This window comes from Saimiri boliviensis, chromosome 13 (assembly GCF_048565385.1).
Source record: "Saimiri boliviensis isolate mSaiBol1 chromosome 13, mSaiBol1.pri, whole genome shotgun sequence".
NCBI classification, from domain to species: Eukaryota; Metazoa; Chordata; class Mammalia; order Primates; family Cebidae; genus Saimiri; species Saimiri boliviensis.
The window spans coordinates 58,002,528-58,010,691 of record NC_133461.1 but is presented as its reverse complement, the minus strand read 5'-3'; the positions used below and the strand labels follow the sequence as shown (position 1 = coordinate 58,010,691).

The 8,164-nt window shown below is 34.0% G+C and overlaps 1 pseudogene; it reads left to right on the top strand.

Moving 5' to 3' along the window:
- Positions 1–4,988: 4,988 nt before the first annotated feature.
- On the top strand, positions 4,989–6,098 carry LOC104650870 (outer mitochondrial transmembrane helix translocase pseudogene; annotated as a pseudogene).
- The last annotated feature ends 2,066 nt before the right edge of the window (positions 6,099–8,164 follow it).

Below are 8,164 nucleotides of genomic sequence, written 5' to 3'. Positions count from 1 at the left end.
CCATCCTAGAAGCAGAGAGCAGACCCTCACTGGACAACCAACCAGCTGGTGCCTTGATCTTGGACTTCTCAGCCTCCAAAACTGTGAGAAATAAGTTTCTGTATTCTATAAATTACCTATTCTGTGGTATTTTGTAATAATAGCACAAATAGACTAAGACTGTAGGAAAATGGATTGGGTCAAACAGGCATTTGACTGGTGTGTTACAGAATTCTCAAATAAACCCCATATACTTTTTGCCCAGAAATAGTAATACTTTACATTTTTAAGGTGCATTTTTTAAAAATCAAAATCTGGATAAAACAACAAATAGCATCAATTTTCTAGACGGTTAATATCTGGCAAAAATCTAGGAATGGCTGACATTTGAAATGATCATTTCTCAAGATGCAGTTTGTGTTCCCTAACTCCAATTCTTAGTATGAGAGAGAGAAAAGCCATCCATTGTCCTTTCCACATTTTGATTTCCAACTGAGATCAAAACACGTTGTCAGAGTGAGGAACCAAAGGCCAAAGGTGAAGGTATCCACAAACTCAGATACATGAGGACACACTGAGTTAGATGGAAAAAATGGGTTCTTCTTCCTAACTGAAAAGCCAGAAACCCCTGAGAGTCTAAGAGATGCAGTTCATAGGAAAATGAGCTCATACTTCAACATTATAACACCTGACAGAGTGCTGATTTATTTTAACCTATAGAGATTTAATAGGAAAATAGCTTAGGAGTACTGTCAATGCATACCCTCTAGCATGCCTCAGATCATTTTCTCTAAAGGAAAATATATCTTGAGTTCTTAGAAGAAAATTCAAAATAAATTTGTCAAAAAAATACCTTCTAAACATTTTCTTTAGTCATACACAACCTAAAATATTCTGTGGTTCTATTTTCTTTCTTTCTTTTTTTTAAGAATAGCATTTTATTGAATAAGTTTAATTTACAGAAAAATAAGCTTTAATCTTCAGTGAATGCCAGATTACACAGCAGAAAGTAAGTTTCTTAGTTTTTCACACTGATAGAGAGGTTCTTACTAAGTTAAAAAAGCCATAAAATTATATTCACAAATACAGTACTCTGTCTCAAAACATTTCACGTGATTATTCACAATACTAATACAATGAGATCATTCATTCAGTCAGGTTAAAGTAGAACAGTAATGAAAAAATACAAACTAATGTAAATTACATTAAAACCTTTGTTACATGAAATCAAAAATACAAATTTCTTACTAAATACAGAAAAATGGTAAAATATATAGTAGTTTGTGGTTCTATTTTAATAAAATATTGAAATCAATTTTTTATTATTTATAACAGAATCATTTGCATGTAAGCAACATCCAAAAGAATTTTTTTGAAATCAGATTTTGTACAGGTTATTTCAACAAGGACATTTTTTTTTCTTGATAAAAAAAGTGAAAATTTAAAATGCCATGGAAGTTTCTGTGTTTTCATTATAACCTTTACATATTCTCCAATGTCAATGTTATACATTAGCCTATAAATGGAGGCCTATTCTCAAACACACACCTCATTTATTTTAGCTAATAAGCCAAATATTTTGACTCATTTACCCATGAAAATTTTTATTTCACATATAAAGTAAAACAAACACAGGGACAAACCTCTATAACATTTATTTTAAAGGAGAAAGAGTATAGGATAGTTAAGAATGTATTTCTCTTGAGATAGATTTTGTCTGTGTAATTTTTAGACCAGTTAACTGCTGCATAGTTAGAGTTGCCAAATATGCCAGTGGTTCTCAAAGCCCCCAGTCCCAGTGAAGGTAACGTAGGTTCACATATGAGATAGTTTCATGGTCAGTCTCTGATTTGGCCGGGAAGCAGCATAATAGGAGCTAGTTCTCCATTAACTAGTTCTAACATCACCTTTTATCACAGCTGAGACCCCATGACCCAAAGAACAGCCTGGATGAGAAGTACCTGATAGTTTCTTCTAAAACAATATATTTCGCCTTAGACAAAAAACAAACAAACAAACAAAAACAGTTATAATGTTCAAACTGAAAACAACACATGTATCCCTTTTCACAGTTATGTGTGGCATATGTACACCTGGGTGAGCATAAATAGTGTAGAAAGCACTTCTAGCTGACATTTTAACATTCCCAGGAAAGTACGTGAACTTGCTTCCGTGCCTTCTTAGAAATAGGATGGCCAATATAGTGCTCTGTATAGGTGTCATTTTTCAGTTTTATCACACATAGGAAATGACCTTGCCACTGAAAAATACTCTTTGGATGTAAAACCATCAAAAAAAAATTTCATGCTATTCACAAATGAGATAAGTGAGGAGGTCAATAGATAAACTGCAGTTGCTCCATTAAAGTTTTCTCAACCACACATGGACAAGGATGGGGGGAAGGGAAGGAGGAAGAAGGATAGAAGGAAAGGGAAAAAAAGGAGAAAGAGCTGTAGGAGAAATAGAGGAAGACCCAGGATTTAAACCATGTATTCCTTTTTCCTTGCAATCTTAGTTTTATTTCATCTTGATATTTCCTACAGCTAATTATATTACTTCTATTTCACATGAATCTCATAGAGAAAATGCACAAGAGTTTAAGAACAGAATATATTGATGAATGAATATCAACAAATGTATCTTTTGCTTTGGTTATATTAGTCAAATGTGGCATTACAAAAGGAGTGTCTAATCTTCCCCAGATACCATTATAATGTAAAGTTCTTATATATCATTATCAGCATCAGTAAAATTTGATAAGCTTCTACTTGACTGGCAGAAATATAGATTTATCTTGGTTCCATGCCATTCCTCATGAAAATTTACCTCCATCTTGGAAGAATACAAAGGACTCCACTTAAAAGGCAAATCAAGCCAAACCTTATAAAAACAAGCCGCAGACTTAGGGTTACGTGGTGTGAGTTCCTCACAAAATATTTGAATTGTTGCTTCATAAAAGATGATATATGAGGACTTGGTGCAAAACAAAATGGCAGAATAGAAGGCTTTGCCAAGTTTCCCCTCTTTGAGGACACCAATTTAACAACTAACTACACAAAACAGTGCCTTTATAAGAACCAAAAATCAGGTGAGTACCTGGTTTTAACTTCATGTTACTAAAAGAGGAACTGCAGAGGTAGGAAAAACTATCTTTAATTGCTGACAGCACACCTCCTCCTTCCCCCAGCAGCAGTGGCCTGGTGCAGAGACCATTTTTGTGTGCTGGGGAGAGGGAAATCACAGCATTTGTGAGGCATTGAACTCATGTTGCCTTATAACAGAAAACAAAATTGGACCAATCTATGTTCATGAATTAGAAAATCAATATTGCTAAAATGTCCATACTATACAAAGGAGTCTACAGATTTAATGCAATCCCTATCAAAATACCAATGACATTATTCACAGAAATAATAGAAAAATAATCTAAATTTTATGTAGAACCATAGGAATCACTTACCTTACTTTAAATTACACTACACAGTTAAGGTAATCAAAAAGGCATGGTACTAGCAGAATAACAGACACATAGATCAGTGAAACTGAATAGAGAATCCAGAGGTAAAATCATATATCTACAGTGACCTCATTTTTAACAAAGTAGCCATGAGCATACATTGTGGAAAGGACAATCTCTTCAATAAATGATTCTGGGCAAACTGAACAGCTATATGAAAAAGAACAAAACTAAACTTCTATCTCCAAACATATAAAAAAATCAAATCAAAATGGATTAAAGACTAAATTCTAAGATCTCAAATGATGTAACTACTACATGAAAACACTGGGAAATCTACCCAGAACATTGGACTGGGCAAAGATTTCTTAAATAATAAACATTCACAAGCACAGGTAACCCAAAGCAGAAATTAACAAATGGGATTATATTGAGTTCAAAAGCTTCTGCACAGCAAAGAAAACAATTAACAAAAAGAAAAGCCACAGAACAGGAGAAAATATTTGCCAACTATCCATCTGAGAAGGGATTAATATTCAAAATATGTAAGGAGTTCAACTCTGGAGGAAAAAAATCTAATAATCTGATTTTTTTTAATGGGTGAAAAATCTGAATAGACATTTCTCAAAAGAAGACATGAATGGCAAATAGGCATATGAAAAGGTGCTCAGGATCATTGCTTATCAGAGAAATGCAAATCAAAACTATAATGAGATATCTTCTCACCCCAAGTAGAATGGCTTTTATCTAATTTCTTGCAATAACAAATGCTGGTGAGGATGGAGAGAAAAGACAGCCTCATGCACTATTAGTGGGAATATAGTACAATCACTCTGGAGAACAGTTTGGAAGTTCCTCAAAAAACTAAAAATAGAGCTATGGTACTATCCAGCAATCCCAAAGAATACCTGCACTCTCATGTTTGTTGCAGCACTGTTCACAATATACAAAATTTAGAATCAATGTCAGTGTCCATCAATAGATGAATGAGTAAAGAAAACATGCTTCATATACACAATGGAGTACTAATCAGCCATAAAGAGGAATGAGATTCTGTTTTTTGCAACAAAATTGATGAAACTGGAGGTCAATATGTTAAGTGAACTAAGCCAGACAGAGAAAGACAAATTTTACATGTTCTCACTCATTTGTGGGAGGTAAAAATGAAAATAGTTGAACTCATGGAGGTAAAGTAGAAGGATGGTTAACAAGAGAGTGGGAAGGGTAGTTAGGGAGTGTGAGGGAAGCAGAGGTGGTTAACGGTCAGAAAACATTGTTAGAAAGAATGAATAAGACCTAGTATTTGCCAGCACAAGTGGGTGACTATAGTCAAAAATGATTTAATTGTACATTTTAAAATGACTAAAATGGTATAATTGGATTGTCTGTAACACAGAGAATCAGTGTGTGAGGTGATGGATACCCCATTTACCTCAATGTAATTATTATGCATTGCATACCTGTATCGAAATATCTCACACATTTCTTTCCTGTGGGAGGCCAGCTGAGGGAACTTGCTCCCGCTGTTTCTGCTCCTGGGTTAACAATCGAGATGATACATGCTGAAGCTTTTTCTTGTCCTTTGACTCATAATGAAGTTGTTGGTTTAATTTTCCATTTGACAATATTTGGTGCAGTAATGTATTTTACTATCAAATGGATGGTAGATGCAATTGATCCAACCAGAAAGCAAAAAGTAGAAGCTCAAGAAAAAAGTAGAAAAACTAATGAAGCAAATTGGTGTGAAAATGTGAAGCTCTCAGAATAGGAAATGAGTATTCCTGCTCATCTAATAGACCATCTTAATATGCATGTTACTTGGCATGATATAACAGGTTTAGATGATGTCATTAAGATCTGAAAAACACAGTCATCTTTCCTGTCAAAAAGAAACATTTGTTTGAGAATTCCAGGCTTCTGCAGCTTCCAAAAGTTGTTCTTCTCTATTGGCCTCTAGACTGTGGTAAAACGTTGATTGCCAAGACCACAGCCAAAGAAGCAGACTGTCGATTTATTAACCTTCAGCCTTTGACCCATAAATGATACAGAGAATCTCAAAAACTGGCTGCTGCTGTCTTCTCCCTTGCCATAAAGCTACAACCATCCATCATCTTTATAGATGAAATAGACTCCTTTCTATGAAACCATTCAAGTTCTGACCATGAAGCTACAGCCATGGTGAAAGCTCAGTTTTCTGAGTCTCTGGGATGGATTAGATATTGATTATAGCTGCCAGGTCATAGTAATGAGAGCTACCCATCGTCCTTGGAACCTCGACTGGGCTATAATGAGAAGAATGCCTACAAGATTTTATATCAACCAGCCTGCTTTAAAACAGAGAGAAGCAATCCTGAAGCTCATCTTGAAAAATGAGAATGTGGACAGACATGTAGAAAAACTGCTGGAAGTTGCCCAGGAAACTGATGGGTTTTCAGGAAGTGACCTAAAAGGGATGTGTCAAGATGCTGCCCTCCTCTGTGTTGGAGAATATGTTAATTCTACTTCAGAAGAAAGCCATGATGAAGATGAAATTTGGCCTGTTCAGCAGGAGCACCTATATCAGGCAATTGAAAAGATGATGAAATCAAAAGATGCAGCATTTCAGAATGTTTTAATACATTTGTTTAGATTAAGAGTAAAGATCATTTGTACAGTTCAGTGATCTAGTGTGGTGTATCCTCTTATCAGTTAGTGGAAATAGGATGGAAAGAGTGCTCTTTAAACAATGAGGGAGCTCATTGTTTATGGTTTTATACTCTGAATTCTGTTATTGAGATATAGTTGTTGTGTGAGTGGTATTACTGATTGTCAAAAATCATAAGGAGGAACAATTTAGTCCAGCCTGAACATGGGTGCTTGTGTTTGACCTCTTCAGCCTTATAGAATCTAAGCTGGTCCTAAAGTTGTAAATGATTCATTGGGTCATTAGTGAGAAATGGGTTTGTGGTTAGGTGCTGGTTTCTAGACATGTGAGTATGTGTTTATGTGTGTAAGCATATGTGTGTGTGTATATTAAATGTACATATCCACATATTTTACATTGACATTCTATAGATATGTTTGAATATAGAAACTTTTTTTACCCCAACTACTGAATCCAAAAGTACCAAGTAATATATAATAAAACAAAGATGTAAGGTTTTATCAGAAAGGTACAGTGATTCAGTCATTTCTATTTGACATTTGTTTTAAACTTTTTTAATTGAGTGTTCTTCTTTCTGCAGTTGACTGGTTGGATCCTACACATCTTCCATATATACATGGACTCAATTATTGTGTTAGGATAATCCAATAAAAATACTAGTCAATGATCAGCATTGAATGGTCGTTAGACATTCATGTGCTCAACACTGATTTCACCTCTTTCTGTAAGCATACTGAGTAGAAACTTTTTTAAGTTTAGATTGATTTACATGACAGTGGATTAAAAGGCCTTTCAAAAGAATAGATTTGAAAAATCTCAGTGCCCTTTAATACATGTACCTGTCTTTCCTTTCTTCATTTTATGTAACATATGTCTGTTGTAACTATGTTTCTTAAATATTATTTTAAGGTTATATGTTCTTTAATTATGGTCAAATATAATTTGGTCCCCAAAAATGAAATAATAGTTTGAAATAAGTAGCTGTTACTAAGTGTGCTAAAAATATTCATCTTGTAATTAATTTTTAAAGTTTTATTAGTATATTATAAATACAAATGTACACATCAAAATGACCATAGTGTATCTATCTGTAGTCATTCAATGTGAATTATATGTGAAATTTTCTTTTGTTCAAAATTTTACTAATCAGAATTCTGTTACAGGCATGAGGAAAATGGCACAACACGATCTTGAGCTGCCTTCTGAATTATCAGATAGAATTAGGCTTCATATGTTTTTACTTTTACTGTATTTCTTTAAAAGCTCTCAATCTTTATTCATGTGTTACTGGATTAATTTAATTTATCTGACAATGTCTTTCACAAGAATCTATTAGATCATTTATTCTCAGTTGTACTTTGAATGATGGGGTGGAAGTTTCAGGTGAACACTGTGGATAACAAAAAGCAAGTTATAAAAGATTGTGAAGAGCATGGAGAAACTGAATACAAGATATCAAAAATGAAAAAACTCATTTAACCCATAAATACATACACTGACTGTGTACCCACAAAAATTAAAAGTTAAAAATAGGTCTCTATTAAATAAATAATTCCTTGTCATCACCTACTGCTCACCAAAATTTTCAGTAAGTACAACTATTTGTTAGTGAATGAAATAGTGATATTTTCTTTTTGGACCAGATGTGTTAATGCTATCAGTTGCCAAAGATGGAAATCAGCAAAGAAGTAAACAAGCTAGGCCACTACTCACTCCTTCTCTCCTTGGCCCATGGAGATATATCCCACAAAGTCAGCTATTGATTGCTACCATTAGTCTGCCAGGCAAACCAGCAATAATTGCTTTAGCAATTTTGTTCGTGAACATTTCCTGTTAATTTCCCAGGAGTGAAACCAGCTTCTATCCCTCTTTTAACAAAAAGTCAGAGAGCAGGTGGAAATTATCATACTCATAAATGTTATAAAAATATTACTTACTTGGTTTGGAGTAGTGAAGGATGCAAAGCACAATACAAAGTATTCCAAGTTCTTAGAAGATTTTATTCAGCCACATGTATAAATAAATAAACCAAAGACCAAAGCAAAAATACATATTTGATTTATGGAAACTCTTCACCATTCTAC